The 21,144-nt window shown below is 35.8% G+C and overlaps 1 pseudogene; it reads left to right on the forward strand.

Moving 5' to 3' along the window:
* Positions 1-7,119: 7,119 nt before the first annotated feature.
* Positions 7,120-11,221, forward strand: LOC113262351 (uncharacterized; annotated as a pseudogene).
* Positions 11,222-21,144: the final 9,923 nt, after the last annotated feature.

Raw genomic sequence — 21,144 nt, forward strand, 5'->3', positions numbered from 1 at the left:
AAATACCACAGGCTTTTTGTTTATTTTTCAGTTTTTCTTTAAAAACACCTCATTTAAACTGTCATATATAAGCAATTCTTAGAATTATTTCACAAGTCTTAACTACTGACACAAGCAAATTATTTGAAAGAGAAAATAGCTGACAAATATTCTTATAATCAGGGTGCCTGTATACCCTAGTTTGCCTGAGATGGTCTCATCTAATCCTATATCCCTACTGTAATTATTAATAACACTTTCATTCTCAAAAGTGTCTCAGTTTGAACAGTAAGTTGTATGACATCCAAATTTTAAACAGCATTGGTAAGTGGCTTGAGTCCTATAAAAGTTTTTGGAAAGAGATGCTTTTTTTTTTTATCACCTTTTCATTGATGAAGTTCTTGGTTTGTATCAAAATTCTGGAACAAAATAATTACATTACTAAATTGCAAACGAAATAATTTATGAACAACTATAATCTCCAAGGACATCTGGAAATAATCACAAAAGCAGGTAACAGAAAATTAACAAAATCCTATCTTAGTCTGGCCATCAATCCCACTCAAAATCATTTGACATGCCCTTTGTCAAAGCTCTTTCTCACTCCCCTCGGTCATACAGATTGTATCTGGAGCAGTATATGGACTATCAGATTAAACAGTAAATTTCTAACTTGTGCCCGTGTTGAAATGAAATTAATTTTTACCTCAAGTTTTAATATTAAGGAAAATTTAATAGTGAGAAACAGAAAGCAAAATTTAAAAAAAGAATTCCAAGTAATGAAAGAAATTTCTAGGTAACACTCAGTCCAGTTGCCTTTTCTGGGCTAAGGCTAGTGAGAATTATAAAGTCCCTCTCACGGTAGCCCAGGAAGATAGTTTTAAATGTCATCTGCTACTATTTTGAAGATTTCACTTGCAGTTTCTGCCAGCACTCAAGGAAAGTCACTCCTTAAGCATTGGCACAGATATATAGATTGGGAGGCAACTTCAATAATCTCACGAGTTAAATTCAAGACTCTACCTGGTGAAGAATGGGATTTAAGAGCTTCATTTGAAATACACTTCTTTTTGTTAAAGCACAAAATACAAGTAACTTATTCTTAGATGCAACCGTGTATAAATATTGAAAATTTATCATCCATCAATTGTGCAGCATCGGCCTAATAACAATCAAACACTTGTCATCTTATTTATTTATTGTGAAGTTGTACACTTCAAATTTTACTTTGTAAATACATTAGCTGAGAAGGGTTGATACTTAAACATAACACTGAATATTGCCTATTAATGTCCAACCTTCATATATCTATACAAACAACTAATATTTATTGAGTCCTTTTAATTTGCCTGGCATTGTTCAAGGTACTCGATAATAATTTTATCTCAATAATCCTCAAAACACAAAGAAGTGTTATTCTACTTCCTACTTTAAAGGTTTGTAAATTGAGATACTGCGAGATTAATTAAATATCCCAGATCAGTCTAGCTATATCAGAGTTAGAATCAACACCACAGCCTCCATACCCAACCACTATACTATGTTGCTTTCCGTTGATGTTTCTTTAACATATGGTCAGTCAGTTTTGTACTTTCCAATGATTATACCACGGTTTGAATCAATCCATTTTGACATCTTGTAGTCCAGGAATTAAAATGGTGTTTGTGTTAGGAATGGGGTATGTATGATTACTTATATTGTATTAGTATATGTGTGAAATAAAGAAGACTTTCATCTTTATAAATAAAGGCATTGCAATAAACCTTTATGCACTGCACCTTACTCCCACTCCATCACTGTAAATTTCCTGATATTTTTCTTTTAAAAAGAATACATCCTGAGCAGAAAGAAGACATATGGCATATACCTTCTTATTATATTAGAAAGCTAAGCACCAGATTTCATCTTAAGGGGAAATATTTGTAGCAGGGATTCCAAACCCCCAAGGTGAAGAGGACCAAGACCATAGTGAGCATTATGTTGCTGGTTATAGGCTGATAAATGTCAACAGTTTTGTAGCTTTTGTGGCCAGGAGACAATAGCAGATTGTGAGAAGTGTGGCAAATCAGAATATATATGCCCTGTCTAAAGGGTCGAGAATGATGAAATGCAAGGACAATAGTGTGACTGTTTTTAAATGAAAACCAGATATCCAGTTTATTATATGAAATAATATTTTTTTAAATATTAGCAAAGGATTCTGTTTAAAACATTTGCAAGTCGGGGCGCCTGGGTGGCTCAGTTGTTAAGTATCTGCCTTCAGCTCAGGGCGTGATCCCGGCATTCTGGGATGGAGCCCCACATCAAGCTCCTCCGCTGGGAGCCTGCTTCTCCCTCTCCCACTTCCCCTGCTTGTGTTCCCTCTCTTGCTGGCTGTCTCTATCTCTGTCGAATAAATAAATTAAAAAAAAAAAAAACATTTGCAAGTCAAACAAACAAAACAGTCTGTGGCCCAGATTCAGTATATTCTACCGGTTTAATTCTGGTCTATGGCACATACATATCTTCCTCAACTTATTGCGGGGTTACATCCGGATAAACCCATTGCAAACTGAAAGCACTGTAAATTGAACATCATAGCTTAGCGTTGCCTAACTTAAACATGTTCAGAACACTTATAGTAGCCCACGGTTGGGCCAAATCATCCAACACAAAGCCTATTTTAAAATAAAGTGTTGAATATCTCCTGTAATTTCGTTCAATAAATTAAGTACTGTCCTGAAAGTGAAAAACAGAATGGTTGCATGGGCACGGGATGGTGGTAAGTGCATTGGTTGTTTGCCCTTGTGATGATGGGGCCTCCTGGGAGCTGTGGCTCACTGCCACCGCCCAGCATCATGAGAGTATCGTACCACATAACACTAGCCTGGGAAAAGATCTAGATCGAAATTCACAGTATGGTTTCTACTGAACGCATATTGCTTTAACACCATCATGTGGTTGAAAAATTGTCAGTCGAACCGTTGTAAGCCGGGGCATCTGCACCATACACAGATATGGAGGAGAATCACTGCCGCTGCCCTAGGACACGGTTCTTCTACGACCCCTGGTCATATGCCCTTCAATACATGTGCAAGGTGAAAGGCTAATGTTCACTAAACAACACATAATAAATGCCTACTCGAATGAATGTTTCTGAGACTGGGAAAGGTATAGGGGGTTCAAAAACATAGATACATCTTCTGACTTGTGATCCTCAAAATCTAAGTAGCAACACAGAAACGTAAGGGAATGATTACAGTTCAGTGGGCATACTTCTTTTACAGCACTTAGGAGAGTGCTGAAGGAACAGAAAGGAAGAATAACTATATTTGTTTATCAGAGGGCTGTATTTCGGTCTTGATTGAATCAGGAAGAGGGGTTTTTGTTTGTTTGTTTGTTTGTTTTGTTTTAAGACAGAGAATGTGGATAGGAATAGAATTATTGGCTAAGATAATCAATGTGTAGTGACATTAGGGTTTAAAATGCCTGGAATCTTCAAACCAAGTCATTTATTTTTCAGTGAGATTGTGGAACAATCAGAGAGAAATGCCAAAATACCACGCTAAATAATATTAGAACCAAACTTGTTCGGGGAATTTTAATTACTAATTTGCCTTAAAACATTAGACATAAATACTACCTTCTCTTTCCTTTAAATTTGAGTAATTACCATTAACCCCTATAAAGGTTATCATGATAACATCAGGAAAGGGTTAGTAAAATTTAATGGTCAGAAAGAGCCTTATTTGTTGATCTAGTTCAAACTCCAATTAGTGCAGAAATATCTTCTATAGTTGCTCAAGAATAGCTATATCTCCTTACACAATTCTAACGAAGAAAAGGTGTTTGCTTGTCTGCAATTGAGCTTTATTGTTGGATAATGAATCTTCAGAAAGCTTCACATTGCATTGAGTTCCAATCTGCCTCCATGTAAGTCATATCTTAGAATAACAGAAAATAAGGTTTAAAATTTTTATGTGGCAACTCTTAAAATGTTTGAATACAGCTATCATTTTTTTTCTTTTCATATTCTCTCCCTGGGCTAGCCGGCTCCTTCAAATATTATTTATTTATTGTGGGTTCCAGAATTCAATGAATCAGTTATTTTTACTCAATCCCATTCCTCCAAGTAGGACCTCTATGTCTTGTTAATATTTATGACATGATCATGAATGGAGAGGATAAGGAAATGTGAATACATCGTTGGACAATTGTCTCAATGCTGAAAAAATAACACAAACTATATGTCTTTCATATTAGAGATCTAGGATATCAACTAAGTATATTAGTCTGCATATTTGGTTTAAATTTGGAATCCATATCTAGAAAAATCCCGTTATTTCCATTGCCCTTGTGTCCTCTATGTGTTGAGAGTACTATCTCTATGAAAATTTGTATGAAAACAAAAAATACATTTTCTTGAATTCTTAGCTATATAGAGTAGTTCAAGACTAAGTGGGCCAATCTGTTTGCGGATTCCAATGTTGATACCCTGTTTGCCATAACATGTGCTTTATTAAGGCTACCCTCCCCCCTTTTTTAACCCTGCCTGTTTTGCAATTATTCTTTCTTTTCTTTCTTTCTTTCTTTCTTTCTTTCTTTCTTTCTTTCTTTCTTTCTTTCTTTCTTTCTTTCTTTTTCTTTCTTTCTTTCTTCTTTCTTTCTTTCTTTCTTTCTTTCCTTCTTTCCTTGTTTCTTTCTTTCTTTCTTTCTTTCCTTCTTTCTTTCTTTTTCTTTTTGCATTTCATGCCATTCTTCTTAATCCAAACAAAACAGCACTCCTCAATATTGTATTACTTATGTTCTTATAAGTGACTCTTGAAGAAAAGCAGTGTGCCAGAAGGATTACATTAAAGTGGAACTTGATAGATTGCATTTGAATAAAATGATGAAGCATTTTGTTAAATCTCTCACACATGAACATAACATGGTATTAGCAAGTTTAAAACATGACAACTGTAGAAATATAAAGAAATAATAATAAATATTTGGTGAAAAAACCACTCCTTAATGAAGTAGAACTTATACTTACTGTGGAAAGGACAGCCACCATGAAAGAAATATAAACAGGAACTCCTGGGTGGTTCAGTCAGTTAAGCCTCAGGCTCTTGACCTCAGCTCAGATCTCAATCTCAGAGTAGTGAATTCAAGCCCCTCACTGGGCTCCATGCTAGGCATAGAGCTTACTTAAAAAAAAAAAAAAAGACATACACATATTATTGAGAAATAGGGAATATTTAAGGGAAAAAAATAGTACCAAGGAAAGAAGCTTGGAAAGAATGTCAGTGTTTCCAGACCCTAATAAATGGTAATCTTCTTCCTCGCTCAAGTTCAGAACCAATTGAAAGGTAGACAACAGGTAGATTGAGGTAGATTGTCCTGTGGTAGTTCCCAGCGAAAAACATATCTTCGTATTCGCACCCATGTATAACCCCTTACATTGACCTCAGACTTGGTAATATGACTTGTTTTGAACTTGCTTTGAGTACAGCAGACATGAGCGACCTTAGCTAAGCCATATACAGAAGAAAAACTAACAAACTAAACCCAGTCAATCCACAAAATTATAAGAAAAATAAATTTTTGTTTTAAGCCACTAAATTTTGGGCTGGTTTGCTACATAGCAGTAATTGAAACACGGATGTAGATCAAATGAGAGAGCTATAAATTTTTGTTTTAAGCCACTAAATTTTGGGCTGGTTTGCTACATAGCAGTAATTGAAACACGGATGTAGATCAAATGAGAGAGCTATTGAAGAGCATAGCTTAGGTTTGTAACCTAATGGGCTTCCTAAAACTGAACCCCCAAAATTAGATAGTCTTATATCCACCCATTCATAGAAAATGCCTAACAACTGCAAGTTCCTCCCCATAGGTGCTGCATTTGTCTTGTATAAAATTTGCAGCACAAAGGAGCAGAACTGAATATGCCCTGTGCAGACAGGAACATCCTAAAAAGAAAAAGAAGAGGGATTTGGCTATGCAAATGCAATTTTATCTGTCTAACTTATTCAGATAATTCACTCCTTTTTTTCCCCAGAGGATTCAGGGAACAGGGAGTAATGGAAGAAATCGAAACTACAGATGTCATCTTTGCTGTCTCCACACTTGAAAATGTGGAATAAGTGGAGAGGGTATTTCTAATCCTCATCCGCACCATTAGCACCAACAGATGCTATATTTTACCCTGTTACTCTATTAGAAGACCTCATCTGACAACCAGTTTCTGGTGAAATTTTACGATCCTTACTTTTAGGATGTGTCTTATATATGTCGTTTCTCCCTCTGGATTCAACTCAATGCCTGACTTAGGGTAAACGTGTTGAATTGAATGAATGAATGAATGAATGAATGAATGAATGAATGAAAGCAAACCCATCTAACATAAGTATACTCACAGAATTACTGATAATAGGTTTAAATATAAAGAAAATTCTCTATTGTGAATTTTAATGTATTTTTAGCTTGGATAGATAAATGAAAAAACAAAAATGCATATTGTTTATAATTTCTGCTTAAGTCCTAGATAAATTTATTCTTAAAATTACTTCCAACCTCTGTTCTTTATGATGGGCTACAATGGATTTAATTACTATTAATTACTGTTATTATTTCCTGATGTTCCTTATCAGAATATTTCATTTTTATGCCAATTAGAGTATAATTATTAGGATAATGGACTCTACAAAAAACCAATTATGCAATGAGACTAGATGGGATTTATCTCTAGTAATTGAGTCTCACAATTTAAGATCAAAATAAGTGAATCAAAATGAAAATGTAGAATCATTAATCCCCCAGGCATCAACAATAAGGTTGGATTTGTTCTTCTACCCCAAATTAAGCTGATATTTTACAATGTCACATCAATTGATATATTGCCCAGTTTGGCAGAGTAAAACTACGTTCATGCACTTACAATTCAGCCCCAGGCCACACATGTTCTACATTTTTTTTTTAATCAGAGTTTTACATTTGATCCAGAACAATCATGTAAATATGTGGTAAATTCTCAGAAAGTTTACTTGGAACTTATTGAATACCTTTGAAAAACCTATCATGAATAGTATGAATTTCCCTTTCAAGTAATTCAGAATAGACAACCACTCACTTGGTATTAGAGGGTTGCTCTGGGAATGTCCCACTGCCTAATTGTCGATGACGATGAAAAAAAGGGGTGCCAGATTGGCGCAGTGGATTGGACGTCAGACTCTTGGTTTCAGCTCAGGTCATGATCTCAGGGGTCATGAGATCTAGCCCTGCTCAGCACAGAGTCTGCTTAAGGATTCTTTCTCTCTCTCCCTCTGCCTCTCTCATCCCCCTATGCTCTCTCTCTCTAATAAATAAATCTTAAAAACAAAACAAAACAAAACAATGATGATGGGGTGCCTGGGTGGCTCAGTCGTTAATCGTCTGCCTTCGGCTCAGGGCCTGATCCTAGCATCCTGGGATCCAGCCTGGCATTGGCCTCCCTGCTCCATTGGGGGCCTGCTTCTTCCTCTCCCACTCCCCCTGCTTGTGTTCCCTCTCTTGCTGGCTGTCTCTCTCTGTCAAATAAATAAATAAAATCTTAAAAAAACAAAACAAAACAACGATGGTAAAATCTGAATTGTAAAGATGCATTATCTTAGCTAAATTCTCTCTAAAATACCTGATAAAACAACACTTTGAACTCTGTGTATGTATTTGAAAAAGACCTGATGTTAAGTTCCATGACAGGAAGAAGAGAACATGAGGACAAAGCATGACTGGGAGCACAACAGAAGTAGACAATATCTAAAGGGAGTATATATGTGATTAATACATATACATATATACACACATGTATATGTATAAAGAAAACATTTATTTTATACACACATGCACATACATGCATCCATATATTTCTTTGAAGAACAGATTTTGATACTGAGAGTGGTCCTAGAGAAACAGAATCTTCAGAATGTGTTTTCTAAATTAGCTGAGCTATTTTTGGAGTTGGCTCTCTAATCAGTTTTAGAGGTACTGATGACTATTTTCAGTAACAAAGAGAGCACGGATTAATTCATGATATGATATGGAATACAGACAGGCAAAGTATCACCTTTGGGTAACTCCCAATGAAATACTTAAAAGAAACAAAGCTCTAGATGACCAAATACTTGTTAGCTTAGAACATTTTTATCAAACTGAAAAGTGTAATGAAAGTAGCTACTTGTTCCTAATTGAATTTGACAAAATGTAGAGGGAAAAGAAAAAAAAAAAACATGAACTCAAAGCTTCCAATTCCCTACTCAAGCATCATATAAATAATGTAAAAGTTTCTATGTCTTCTCTGAAAAGCCAAACCAAAAATACATTAGCTCCTGTAGTCTTAGAGATGAGATTGCTAAAACCCAAATCTAGATTAACTGCAAGTGGCTGAATCGTGTGCAAATTGAATCGCCGGCCTTGTAGGGTGTCTACTGCTAAGGTGAGGAACTTGCCTGGGAAAGTTTGGAAAATGAAAACTGAAATGGAACTTTGGGAATATCTTGATGAAGCTGGGAACATTGAACCCCTAAGTTCTGATGAGGTGTTTTTTTTTTTTTTTTTTTTTTAGCAGCAGAAGCTGTCCTACCACCCTTGTCTGAGGAAGTTAACCCTGCTTTGCCTGAGGAACCTATAATGGTCTCCACTGAGGTAATTTCCTTGTAAAATCCTGCTGACTTATATCAGAACCCATTTCTGGCACCTCTCATTGCTTCTACACCTGTAACTACACTCAATCCAGCAGGACCTGAATGTGAGGTAAATGTATGAAACATGAAGTGGTGTGCTCCATTCCAAAAGAATTGCATGAGTTTCCAACTTACATGGACAGACAGAAGTCTGAGGGATTTGCATGGGAGTGACAATGAGGATATAGGATAATGGTGGAAGAAACATTAAGTTGGATCAGGTTGAAATCATTGACATAACCCATTGAACAGAGATTCTGGATTCAATGTTTAGCTCAGGGGTAGAAGAAGGGATCCAAAGGCTTAAGGGGACTGGAATGTTAGAGTTGGTTTTCATATAAGACTTGCTTACTCACCCTGGTAAAAAGCCAGGGAAGGTCCCAGGAATACACCTTTTACCACAACTTTGAGGAATAAATTTGTGAGAAGAGTCTTAATATCCTTGGAGAACTTTCTGGTTGATCATTTCTGTAGGACAGAAATTTCAGGGAGAAACTGCTGCCACTGAACTGAGATCCATAAATGCAATGAGGATAGTTGGATCCTAGGGTAGCAGGGTCAAGTAGTGGCACTTCATCACCAAGGTAAACATGGTTACCATAATGGGCAACAGAGTCAAAGCAGTAATCAGAATAGCCTGAGTCACTAGACCTATGATGTTGTCTAGCTGATCATTAGACCTATGATGTTGTCTAGCTGATCATGGTATCCTTAGAAGTGAAATAGAGGAGTAGTCTACTAAATTCATATGTAGTTTGTATAAGTGGAAGAGTTCTAGGTCAAGTGAACAGAAGTAAAACTGGAATCATAAAAAGAAAATCACAACCTCTAAGTCAATTCCCAGATATGAACTAGTTTACAGATCCAGAACCACTTGAATAAGGAGGTAGGGAATACTTAAGTTGGACTCCACTACACTGCCAAACTTCCACACTGTCAGTCTTTCTCCCAGACTTGCCCAAAGGGACATGCATCCTATTACCAGGATGCCTGTGCACTGAGGAGGAAGAAATAATAATACTTTTCAGGGAATATTGGGCACTTGTTCTGAACTGACACTAATTCCGGGAGGCCCAAAATGTCACTGCGGTCCACTAATCAGGCTAGGGGCTTATAGAAGTCAAGTGATTAATGGAATTTTATCTCAGATCCATCTCAGAGTGGATCCAGTGGGTCCCAAAATCCTGTGATTGTTTTCCCAGTTTTGGAATATGTACTTGGAATAGACATAAGAGCAACTGGCAGAATTTCCACGTGGGTTCCTTGATCTGTGGAGTGACGGCAATTCTGGTAGGTAAGTTCAAGTAGAAGCCACTAGAACTGCCTTTACCTAAGAAAATAGTAAACCAAAAGCAATACCACTTGCCTGGAGGTTTACAGAAATAAAGTGCCACAATCAGGGTCTTGAAGGATGCAGAGTGGTAATTCCCACCACATCCCCACTCAACTTGCCTGTTTGGCCCTTGCAGCAAACAGACAGATCTTGGAGAATGACAGTGGATTAGGACATAAACATAACCATGTGGTGATTCTAATTGCAGGTGCTGTACCAGATGTGGTTACCTTGCTTGAGAAAATTAACACATACCCTGGTGCCTGGTTTACAGCAATTGATCTGACAAATGCTTTTATCTTGATGCCTGTCAGTGAAACCACTAGAAGCAGTTTGCTTTCAGCTGGCAAGACTAGCAATACACCTTCACTGTCCTACCTCAGAGATATATCCACTCTCCAGCCCTATATCATAATTCAGTCCATGGGAAATTTAATTGCCTTTCCTTCCACAAGACATCACAACGATCCATTACATTGCATTGATCACATTATGCTGATTGGACCTAGTGAACAAGAAGTAGCAACTCCTCTAGACTTATTGGTAAGACGTCTGCCTGTCAGAGGATGGGAAATAAATCTGAAAAAAATTCAGGGGCCTTTCATCCCAGTGATTTCCACAGTGTCTGTAGTGTGGGGCATGTCAAGATATTGCTTCTAAGGTAAAGTATAAGTTGTTGCATCTGGTCCCTCCTACAACCAAAAAAGCAGGACAGAGCCTAGGGGATGTCTTTAGATTTTGGAGGCAATACAGTCCTTCTGTGGTTGTACTACTCTGGGTACCAAGTGATTCAAATACCTGTTAGTTTTCAGGGGGCTTAGAATACGAGAAAGCTCTGCAGTAGGTCCAGTCTGCTGTGCAAGCTGCTTTGTCATGTTGGCCGTATTATTCAGCAGACTCAATGGTGCTTGAAGTGTCAGTGTCAGAAAGAGATGCTGTTTTTCACCTTTGGCAGCCTCTTATATGTGCCGACCCTTAGGATTTTGGAACGAAGCCTTGCCACCCTGGGCAGGGAGCTCCTTTCCTTTTGCACTTGCTAGAGGGCCTTAGTGACAAAATGTTTAGCCATGGGCCACGAAGTTACCATGCACCCTGAGCTGCTCAACATGAACTGGGTGTTGTCTGACCCACCAAACCATAAAATTGGGTTGCACAATAGCACTCCATCATCCAGTGGAAGTGGTATATGCACAATCAGGCTCAAGTAGGCCCTGAAGAGACATATTAGTTTACTGGGAGGATTTTTGCTCAGCAGTCTTTGATGGATATCTCAGAAAGGAGCTGGAGTGGGGCAGCTACCCGCTTTTAGGTGGTGGTGGTATACTGCACAGAACAATTTGTAGCTAGGCCTGTTCTCTCCTTCGTAGCTAACTGATTGTAGAAAGCTCCTTAATAAGACCATAGATGCAGGCTCAGAGAGGCCAGGGACTGTAGCAGGGGTGCCGCATGAGGAAATGGCCCAAATAACCAGGGGCCTCACTCCTTCTGTTGAAGGACAATGGTGAACAGAGATCCTCTCAGTGGGCAGAACTCTGAGCAGTGAATCTGGTTGTTTATTTTGCGTGGAATGGGAAACAGCCAGAGATTCAACTGTATACCAATTCATAGGATGTGACCGGTGGTTTGGGTAGGTGGTTAAGTCCTTGGCCTAAAGATTGGGCCAGTTCAAGTCTTCCAGTTGATAAGCAAGAAGTAGTGGCAGACTGAAGCAAAAGTCAAAAGACTACCAAATAGTCAAACAAAATAAAAGAAAACAACAGTAATAAAACATCTATAATTGCTATTATAAACATATGCTATATACTTAGTATATACTAAACACTTCTCTAATTTCTTTAGCAGCATTAACTCAATGCCTTCTCACAGTTCCATGAGTTAGGCCATCATTGAGTCTTCTGAAACAGCAGGTCTGTCTGTTCTTTTTAATTATAGGGAGACAGGCCTCATAAATCATCTGTTTTCCTCACAGATGGGTGAAACTTGCTTACATATCAAAATGTTTTATGCTTTCTCCCATCATTCTGCCTCCAAATCACATATTACAAATGTTCACATGGTAGAAAGGCCAACTAATTATGTTGTGGCCCCACACTCCATCAAAACTCACTCATAAGCAAAAGGAAAGAGAATTGTGATGACATCTGTAGTGATTCTTATTTCTTTTTTTCCTCCTTCTCTAAATATGTACCGTATTTGTAACTTAGCTTTGATTACCGGTGATTAGTGATTATCCACTCACTTTCACATTAAGTGCAATTAATTGTTAGCAAAAAGTTTATGACTCTCTGTAGAACAACGAAAAATGAAAATAAAAGAGAGAGAAAGCGAGAGAAACTGATTTAGTTCCCTAAATGGTTGAAATCTGAAAAATGGATTTCCTTATGTCTTTTTGGCAGAAATTAAAACTAAATAGAAATGGACTTTGTTCTGAGATACTGTCAACTCCCCAAAATTATATATTGATTGATCTTAGAATTTTTTTTTGTTATAGGTAATACATTTTCTGTAGAATGAATGTCTAGACTAGATATTTTTGATCATCTTTAGTAGGGACAATTGTGTAAATTTAAATTTTCAAAATTAAAATTTAGGAAGAGAGAAAATAATATTCCTATAACTAATATACTCTCTCATGGCGTTCTGGCACGAAGAAATGTGTGAATACACACATAGCTCTTCCGTCTATGGTCCTGCTTTCTTCTAAGGAAATACAAATTCAAATGCCATAATTTTCATATATATTTAAATTTTATAGTGAGTTTTTACCATTTTCCATAAAAAGTAAAACTGCATTTTGTGATAGTCACTTTGTGCGGATAATCATATCTCAGGGTTTCATTTTCAATTGCCTCCAAAGATTACCACATGAAGTGATAAAAATTTATTGAATTTCATTATCTCTATACCCAACTATACTTAAAAAAATTCTGTACTTTTGAATTTTTTGAATAATCCATTCAACCATTTTTTATTTTTTATTTGCTATGTGCCAGACTTAAAAAAAATAAGGTACAATTTCTCTCAAGAGGCTCATAAATGTAAAGAATCCGTTCCATTCTACCATATACTATATATTTTTTATTCAAATCCTATATATATATCTTTATTCAAATCCTCAAATTTCACTTCAGAGGCTAAAACTTTATACAGTTGGGGAGGGAACCAATTGGAGTATCCAACCTGCAATGTACAAGAATTAATGTTGAATGGTCAAAGTGAAATATAATTCTGCAAGTTTTTGTTGGAACAGAATTGTTGCAAGAGAGTGTCAATGAGTTCTCTCAGGTGAATTGGATTATGCATTATTGTTTACTTTAAGATCAGAAAGGAAAAAACATAGCCTTAATTCTATCTAATGATGTAGGATTTTACTAAGGCAGCTTCTTAAGCATATATATGAAATTGAAATTACCATGTGATTGATAATTAGAAGTAACAGGTAGGGGTGCCTGGGTGGCTCAGTCTGTTAAGCATCCAACTCTTGGTTTCAGCTCTGGTCATGATTTCAGGGCCATGATTTCCGGGTCATGATCTCAGCTCCTGAGAGCTAGCCCTGCATGTGAGTCTGCTTGGGATTCTTTCCTTTGTCCTCTCCCTCCCCCTCCGCCCCTCTTCCTAGGCACTGGAGTGTGTACACGCTCACTCTGTCTCTCTCTAAAATAAAATCATGAAAGAAGAAGAAGTGGGGCACCTGGGTGGCTCAGTCACTTAAACATCTGACTTCAGCTAAGGTCATGATTTTAGGGTCCTGGGATGGAGCCCCACATTGAACTCCCTGCTCAGCAGGGAGTAGGCTTCTCTCTCTGCCCATCCACGCCCTTGTGTGCTCTCTCTCTCAAATAAATAAAAAAATCTTTTAAAAAATAATAAAAATTAAAAAATTAAAGAAGTAAACAGGTAATTTGACATTTTGCTCAATAAAGGTGATCTATTGATATGTCATCTACTTTAATGACGTAACATCAGTGATGTAGTTTGATTTACCAAAAATAATTAGTTGTTTTTTTCCTGAAGTATATGTTGTTATTTCATGTGCCATTGAAAATCAAAATGAGAATTTGAACTACCATTTAATGAGCAATTAGAGTATGACAGGTCCTGGACTAAGCACTATACAGGAATGATCTCTTTTAAGCCTTGCAACACCACCATGAGGTGGGCATATGCTATTTTTATTTCCTTTGTTGAGATCAGGAAATCTAAGTTTAGCAAAGTTAAGTACCTAGATCTAGCTCATAGAATTGCAGTGCTGGGATAAATACCAGAGTCGGTGTTGTTCTCCCATAATTTATTTGCTTTATAAACACCAGAAAGTACGTAGAAGCATTTAAACAAAATATCTTACCTTTAATTCACAGTCCATTCTTCTATCAATGAGCACTGATTTGATGGAATTTAGTTCATGGATCTACTGTTAATCTTAACACTTCAGTCCGGGCATTCCTCTATAATTGTAGCAGTGGAACCTATTGATTGAGATATCAGGTTTGGAAGACAGATTTCCTGGATTCAAACCCAGCTCTCATACTTAATAGTGTTATTTTGGGCAAATTATGAAAATGTTCTACATTTCAGTTTCTTCCCTAATAAATGGGAATAACATAGAACCTACCTCATGGATTAGAGATGATGATTTATTAAGTAGGGCATGACACAAGTAATAAGCATTAAGGAAATATTAACTTTTACAATTTTGTGTAGAAAGAAGAAAAATGAAAATATATTCACGTTTGCTTGCATGTTCATGTAGAAACAGCAACACAATGAAAACTAATAAAAATATCTACCTACACAGAGAGTAAAAACAAGACTCTTGGTTATGAACTTTTATATCGTTTTGACTATACATGGTTATTTGAGTCGTTAGTGAATGTATTGCCCTGATATAATTAAATCTAATTTTTCTAAGACACTGTGATATATTTTCCCTAATCAAGACAAACTTTTACATTAACTATTGAGTTTTATGTATAACATTTATTACAGTAAAAAGTGTTTTTAATAGAGAGGTAAATGGTTGGATCATGTGATACATATAGTTCGAAACAACAAATAATAAAGTGGAGAAAAAAAGAAGTCAAGTACAACAAAAACGGAAAGGGATATGAAATTTATAGTTCATTAAAAGTTTACTAAGACCTAGCAAAATCATATTATTAACTGAAAAAGTCCAAACTACTACAACAGTCAGTGCAAAGTATTAAAAAGGAATTTTGTGAGTACGATCAAGGAAAATGTAACTACTGTACTGGGGTAGTAAAGATTCATATGTAATATACTATTGTAATGTTTTATCTAGTCCTTCCCATTAGGTTGATTTATTCAAAGACTGTATAAGAAATTTTCAGTGCATTGAGAAATGGCAAACTTACTTAAGGGAGAGCTAAATTCTTCTGTAAAGTAAGATCCTGACTTTTTGAGAAGTAAGAAACCTCAATTAGGTGGCTAAGTAATAAACAAATAAAAACAATAAAATTAAATGCCTTTGAAAAGGAGGTAGCCAAAATCAATCTCAATTGCCTTGATGTGTGTCTCTGCATGTGTGGAGGGAAAAGAATGCTGACAAGTTCTCCCTATCTTAAAGGAACAAATCAAAGTAAATCATCTTAAAGGAAGAGAGACTTTAGCTAGACAGAGAAATAACAAATTAAAACATATTTTTGACTATCATGATAATAAGACATTGTCCCTGCAAGTCTTTGAGATGGCAACATGCAAAACTACAAATTTAATCAAGATCGCTTAACCACCAACAAGCTTCAGAGCTACAGATGAGGTTTTATGATTTTCAGGGTTTCTACGGATACTGCTATTCTGTGATCCTGAAAATCAATAGTAAATAACAAGTCACTACAGTATTCCAAGAGTTTATCCTGTCACGCACACACACCAACACACATGTACCTACTATATAAGACTATGTCTAAGAGTTTTATATATACTTTTTCCCAATAGCACCATCTTTCCAATTAATTTGCGTCATTTATTACGCATGTTATTTGACAATAAAAAATAAAATATCATTATAGAAATCAAATTTGACAATTAGAATTTTTATTTTCACCATTTATAGGTAGTTAATTTTTTTTGTATAGAACTAGTTTTTAAAGGACAAAATGTCTGATTTGATTTTAAGCTTATTACAATTCCTCAACCAAAATAAAATTCTAGTATTCAACTTTAAGAAGTTCCAAAACCTCTCATATACCAAGGGATATTTTCTAATATTTGTTTCTCAGTATGATTAGCCTTGTTAAGTTAAATTCCTCTAGTTTGCAACAGTGTCTTTTAGACCTAACGTAACTTTATTTTAATGAATGGTGTCTTAAAATGTTTAAATTCTAACTTCCACCTTGTTTATCTGGAATTTCTGAGGTCTCAAATCATCTTAAATGAAATCTAAGGTTCTAAATTCTTAATTTAGTTTTAATAAAATTCTGCAAATCACAAAGAACACTTAGGAGCTTTACTCTCCAATCAAATGAGATATAATAATGAGCCCCCAAGCGCTCTCAGAGACATAAAAACCATTCATAGTTTTCTTTCCTCACCCTCAACACATCCAGACAGAGCTCTGAAAGTCAAATGATCCTGTTACTCTTATGTTTAGTTTTCTTCTATTTCTGCCATACCTCAGCTTGCTAGTAGCAATTACTGGGAAGAAAATAAAACTATTAAAATGATATTCCTGTCAAAACAGCTTCAGAAAATTGCCACAGAACAATGCAGCAATCTTTCAAATTTACCCACTTCCTCCATGCTCTGGTTCTCCGAATGATCTGCCAACAATTGTACTTTAATAAATACATCATAAGACCAACAATAAACCTATTAGGATACATGGCATATAACATGGACTTTTTTTCTTTCCGAAATGTTTGACATCCTAATTTTGCTTTGGAAGGAAGAAAATAAGAAATAGAAACCAAGAATGAATGCAATACTGATTAAAAAGTCTCATTTTTCCCTCCGAGTTACAATACAATATTTGCTCTGATTTATTCTTATCCACCTAATCACAGAAAAAAAAAACTGATTTTATAAAATGTTTACTTTTTATGAGCATTTCTGCTTTACCAATGGTTGTTCCCTTTGTTGACCATACTGCCACATTTTACAATTCCAGGAGGCACATCTTGCGTTGTGTTTTAGGGCATGTAGTGCATATTCTTCTTAAAAGGATAAAGGTTAATTTTGATAGACAACTGATTTTATTCTAAGTAGCATGCTATTGTTGTACTGACAGTACCATATGTTCTCATTAGTCAAAATTCTCAACTGCCAACTATATAAAGGTATGAAGTTTTAGAAAGCAGTACGTGGGGGAAGTTTCAGCAACATGTCAAGCACAGGTGAAGCACACCTTGCCCTTACCTGTTAGGACAAATAGAAATGGTAGGTAAAACAATTAAAATAAAACCTTAATTCAAAAGAAATGGGTAGCCTCAAGTACTAAATTAAGGGAGCACACTAAGACAAAGTCCTAAGACAAAGGACAAAGGTGACTTTGTGGTCCGCTATGAAGGCTTCAGATCAAGACAGAATATAAGAGGAGAGATCTGGATCTACAATGCCCACCGAAAAAAGGAAAAACCTGTTATTGAGCCCACATGAGGTGCACCACCAAAACCCAAGCAACCCAGTGCTCCCTTAACTCAGATTTTTTTTTTTAATGATTTTTTATTATATTATGTTAGTCACCATACAGTACATCCCCGGTTTCTGATGTAAGGCTCGATGATTCATTAGTTGCGTATAACACCCAGTGCACCATGCAATACATGCCCTCCTTACTACCCATCACCAGTCTATCCCATTCCCCCACCCCCCTCCCCTCTGAGGCCCTCAGTTTGTTTCTTATAGTCCATAGTCTCTCATGCTTCATTCCCCCTTCTGATTACCCCCCCTTTCTTTATCCCTTTCTTCCCCTACTGATCATCCTAGTTCTTATGTTCCATAGATGAGAGAAATCATATGTCTCTCATCAGCATGGACCAAGTGTAAGGAAGTTTGCAGTGTGACTGGAATTCCAGATGAAAAGTAATTTTTAGGAAATCAAGGCTCCCATCAGGACCCATATGTGTGCTGGGGTCCAAACTTTCATGGATATTTCTAGTAAAAGAGAGTTTTAGGGAAATTGAAAGTTCACCTCTAGGAGAATAGCTAACTAGCATTTATTATGTGTACTTTGAATAGTATCTTAGAAAGAAAAACTAGTTTGTGTAGGGCAACATGAGTAGATACTAAAATATACTTTATTTTTTAATTTAATTTAAAATCAATTAGCCAACACATGGTACATCATTAGTTTCAGACATCTAAAAATATACTTTAAGTGAAAAAGTCAAGAAACAAAGACATTTATAACATGATACAATTTATAAAAATAAAACTCCTGTATTCAAAATGTTACATATAGATCTTACAAAGATGAGTTCACAGCAAAGGATGTGTATCAGATCCATTAACATGACTGCTTGTGGTAAGGAAGAAATGTGAGTTTGGATTTGGAATGTTAGGGGGAAATAAAATAATAACAATTCTCCCAAAATAAGTGAGGGGCTATTAAGAGACTCTACTATGATGGAAGGCAACAAATAACTCAACTCCATAAAATTACAGCCTATTAAATAATACAATAAAATAAAACATAAACTTCTTAATAGGAGGTAAGAATGAATATCGTGGCAATTATAAATGTATGTGTTATGTAATTTAAACTTTATATTATGGATTTATTATTATTAATTTATATTATATAATGTAAAATAATATATTATATATACTTACATCATTAAAGAACAACTAAAACACTACCTATCAGACTTGTGGGATTCTACCTAAGTGCTAACAGAGACGTTCTACTTCCTAAATGACAGCACGAAGTACTCTGCAGACCCATTCTTCTCAACAAAACTGGTCAAGTTTATTTTTTTAAATACATATTTAACATCTCTGGGGCACCTGGGTGGCTCAATGGTTAAGCATCTGCCTTTGGCCCAGGGCATGGGGATTGAGCCCTGCATCAGGCTCCCTGCTCTGCTGGGAGCCTGCTTCTTCCTCTCCCACCTCCCCTGCTTGTGTTCCCTCGCTCGCTGGCTGTCTCTTTCTCTCTCTGTCAAAAAAAATGAATAAAATCTTTTAAAAAATCTCTGAAAATGGTCCTAAAGGCATGCAACAAATGAAGAAATATTTATTCAAAAGAATTCACTTTTTTTATATAATAAAAAATCATAATTAAAAAAAAAAGAATTCAAATAAAAAATTTTAATAAAATCAAGACTGTGTGTTCTTCGAACCAAGATTTGCTCTCTCCCTCCCTGCTCCAGCTCCGTGAGATGGAAACTGCTCCAGGCTGGGGCAGCCTGGAACACAAGACTCCTTCCCACTCCTGGCTCAGAGGTGGAGGGCTGTCCTCTGGGGAGGAGCAGGCCGTCAACATTTCTCATCCTACCCCCAGCCACCTGTTGCTGGAACGAAGTTCCAAATGAGAGGGACCAAGAGGTGAGGGGTCCTTTTCACCCATTTATTCATTAACATATGTAATTTGGGTTTACTTTAAAAAGCTCTAAAACTCCATGATGTGATTATACTACAGTTTAATCATTCTGTTTTTGGTGGACATTTGAGAACTTTCCACTATGCTGCTATCAAAAGAACTGTTTCAATCAACAGTCACTTACATGACTCCTTTGTACATGTGAATAAGATTTTCCGTGGTTTCTTTTTTTTTTCATTTATATTCAATTAGCCAACATATAGTACATCATTAGTTTCAGATGTAGTGTTCAATAATTCATCAGTTGCATAGAACACCCACTGCTCATCACATCCTGTTCCCCCCTTTCTACCCGTGTATGGAATTGTTCGTGTTGAATATGTGCATGTTAAACTTTACTATATACTGACAAGTTTCTCTCAAAAAGTACCCACTTACATTCCATCCAGTAGTTTGTAAGAGTTTTCAGTGGTGGAAACTTAATGAGTCACGTTAAACAATGTGTTTGGACTCCACAGGATTCACTTTTGAGTCAGTTTTGTTAATTTTGCTAAAACTCATACTCTGAAACAAAACTAGGAATTTACAGATGATCTATCTATCATCTATCTATCTATCTATCATCTATCTATCATCTATCTATCTATCTATCTATCTATCTATCTATCATCTATCTATCTATCATCTATCATCTATCTATCTATCATCTATCTATCTATCATCTATCTATCCATCCATTTATATTTACAGATTATACATACACAGATCACCATAGATAGATATCAAAAGATGAAAATAAAAACTTTATATAGTTTATGGATTCATACATTTATCATAGTTATAAAAAATTAATGAAAATAAGAAGCAAAGAGTTAGAGATCATGTTTTCCTTGGTGTAAAGTAGTGTGGAGTGGAACTGGCAGATATGCAGAAGGCTCCAACTCTATCTTAGATGTTGTATTTCTTAAGAACAAAGTAAGTGAAAAGAAATCATAATAACTAATGAAATTCTAAAAGAGTAGGAATCAGAAACCTGGCTTTCGATGTAATTTAATGAACATTGTTTTTCTTTTATAAACATGTTTAACATTCTCAGTGAATTGTAAAGTGATTGTGGAGGCAATACCTAGAATGAGAAAATGGTATAGTTGTTCTTCACCCATCGCTTTACATAATATATTTATTATATAGATGCTTAAATACACATCTAATTCCAATTAAAGTGGATGAATACAAATCAGGAAATGACACTTTACCACTGTTCATTTTGTAAATCTCTATCATTCAAGTATTTGTCTGGGAAAAAGAAAGTTTTTTTGTTTTGTTTTTTTAATTTTACTTTTTACTTCCAGAAATATTCCAACCTACATTTATGATAATTTAAAAAAATGGGATCTTTCACTTTTAGGACAAATCACTATATAAATAGGGGATTTTATATTAACCTCTGTCCAGCTAATTTTATTACTATTAGATGTGGTTGAATGTATCTATTGACTTTGACACTGTCAGTCAGAGTTGTAAATAGGACAGCAGCAAAGCTTCTGCGGGTCAATCAGTCTCTACAGTGATTTAAAAAATGCCAGTTTAGTGTGAAGATTAAGTGTATATTTTGGATAGTGCATAGCAACTGCTACATCAACAATCATGTT

Source organism: Ursus arctos, unplaced genomic scaffold (assembly GCF_023065955.2).
Source record: "Ursus arctos isolate Adak ecotype North America unplaced genomic scaffold, UrsArc2.0 scaffold_9, whole genome shotgun sequence".
NCBI lineage: Eukaryota > Metazoa > Chordata > Mammalia > Carnivora > Ursidae > Ursus > Ursus arctos.